Here is a 2,746-nt window from a genome sequence, read left to right as displayed (position 1 = left end):
ATATATATCGTATATGTGCATATGTTTGTGTGAGTGTGTGTGTCTGTCTGTCTGTGCGTGTATGTGTGCATATGTGAACGTAAACTACAACTAACAAACAATTTAAGTGAATGTTTTAAAGGTAACTTGTTAAATACTTTGCATGAACGCAAAACATCTCAACAACAACAACACATAGATTTTAAAATAAAATCTGCTTAAAACTGCTTAAAAACTAAGAGATATTGAAAAAGTAGTTTGCGATATTTAGCACTCTCCGATATGTACTACTCGAAATAAAGTTAGTTTGATTTCTTTATGAATAATTCTGTTGATGCATTAACTGAAATTTACTTTAAAATAATACATGATGAAGCATTATTATTGACATCATAAAGAAAGTTGAACAATGGTTCATTGTGTTACCTCATGATGCAAACATTAAGCTTTCACGTTCTACTAGAAGTTCCAGGTAAACGTCCTATTGATCACGCTAACTATAGCAAGCAACAATCATGAACAGCAAAATGCAAATGAGTTATTATAATCATGCTATCACATTTTGAACAGCAACATCAGGAGCCCCAATAAGAATAAAAAAAAGTTCACACAAATCAATGCAAAATATTGCAAGCCCTAAATATTTAAAACAGAAAGCCGATGTGATTTTTTAAAAAGATGCTCAGGTTTAGGATATTTATTCATCATCATCATCATCCGGTCATGCTCATTGCACAAATTTCCCTCACTCGTTTTCACGTGTCTATTCGGTCCACCATTGCATGTGGTAGGTCTTCTTGGGTGCACTCGGATTTCTCGCACAGTATATTTAGGTTCGATGATCTTATCCTTTAGTCTCCAGCAATGTCTAGCTAAACATGATCTTTCGCTGATGACGTGTGATATTGGTGGTACATTACTATAGAGAAGTTCTTTCGAAGGGTATTGTCTGCAGTAGCTGTCCAGAGCAGCTGCAATCTTTCTTGTATAAGTTGCTTCAATTTTGTTTTCAAGACGCTTTGTTAGAATTCCTCTTGTACATCCATATAAGAGAATTGATTGCACAACCACCTGAAGAAATCTACATTTCGTATCGAATGGAAGCTTACATTTCCAGACCGTTGACAATTTATTTAAAGCTACCCAAGCCTCACCGATTCCGACATGAATAGTAGATGTGGACAGGTCTTCCTTTATTTCTAACTTTTGCCTATTCAACAACTACATTAGAAAGAATGAATCACCATCTGTTACGTGGAATTTCATGCGCGGGTTTTCAAAAACAGAATAAGAAATAACAGACTAGATGTAAATATGGAGACAGAAGTAAACATGAAGTGAATAACAGTTATTGTAAGATAAAATTTGTATACATTGATTTCTGTTATATTCGTTTTAGAAACAAGAAGGTTCTGCAATTTTCTAAAGATATTTACCAATCTTTTGCTTCCTTAAGGTGGCGAGGTGTCAGAATTGTTAGCACGCTGTACAAAACGATGAGCGACATTTCCTCTGTCTATATGATCTGTGTTCGAATGCTGTCAGGGCCGACTCTGCATTTCTTCCTTTCGCGGTCGATAAAATAAGCGGTTGGCCATTCTCCGCGGCAACGTCATCTGTGTATTTACCAAAGGGTGTTTTAGTCTAAGAAATAGACCCGAAAGTTTATTCTTTGTAAGCCTAGTAGTTATTCTATCGGTGTATTTTGCCGAACCGCTACGTTAGTGGGGCATAAACACCCTAGCATCGGTTTCCAAGCGACAGCGGGAGGGGCACAGAGATACACACACGTACATATGTTTGTGTGTATATAAATATATATGTGTGTATATATATATATATATAATTGGTGTAAATTTTATATTGGCATATATACGAGAGGGTGCTGAAAAATTCCTTAGTTTAAGAATATCGCGAAAGGCTTGGTTTGAGGCCCAACTTTCCGAGTTCTATTACTGGGATTAGAAAACTGAAGGAGCGCTGCAATAAGTGTGTGAAACCGAGAGGGGAATATGTTGAATAAAATCATAATTAACTGATCCTCCTGTATTTTCATTTACTCAAAGTCATGAACATTTCAACGGCCCCTCGTTTATATATATATATATATGTATGTATGTATGTTTGTATGTATATAAATATATATATGTGCGTGTGTGTGTGTGTGTGTGTGTATATGTATGTATGTATGTGTGTATATATTTATATATATTCAGTATGTATGTGTCACTTTCAGTGCCTTCTACAAATACGCGTATGAATTCTTTCTCGTATTTCAGTGAACATTTTTACTTCTATAAAAAGAATGCTGTGAATTGTGTACATCTATTTTCGTCGGTGTTTATCTATGTTCTCAGCACATAAACATCCCTTAATATTGTATTCCACTATTTCCCAAAGATATATAGCATTTTTAATAATTACCTTCAGGTGTAGGCATAATCTAGTTTTACTCAACGTTAACATTTGATATATTTATATACTTTAAATTATTTATATATCTGCATGCAACCAAGAATCATTTAGCATTATCTTTAAGCATAATGGCGTAATGCTCCAAAGCGTTGATCATATTTGCATTAATATTTTATATGTATTCCTCACAGTCATCTGCCCTTTCAATATCTTCTGTGTTTATTCAATTTATTCAATTCACCACAAATACATATACACCAGCGAGTGTGCTTCTGTCCGTGTGTCCATCTATATATATATGTGTATGTGTGTATGTATGTATGTATATACATATATATATATATATATATAT

The sequence above is a fragment of the Octopus bimaculoides genome, chromosome 3 (assembly GCF_001194135.2).
Source record: "Octopus bimaculoides isolate UCB-OBI-ISO-001 chromosome 3, ASM119413v2, whole genome shotgun sequence".
Lineage (NCBI taxonomy): Eukaryota > Metazoa > Mollusca > Cephalopoda > Octopoda > Octopodidae > Octopus > Octopus bimaculoides.
The sequence above is the reverse complement of the archived record's forward strand: the minus strand, read 5'-3'. Positions refer to the sequence as shown.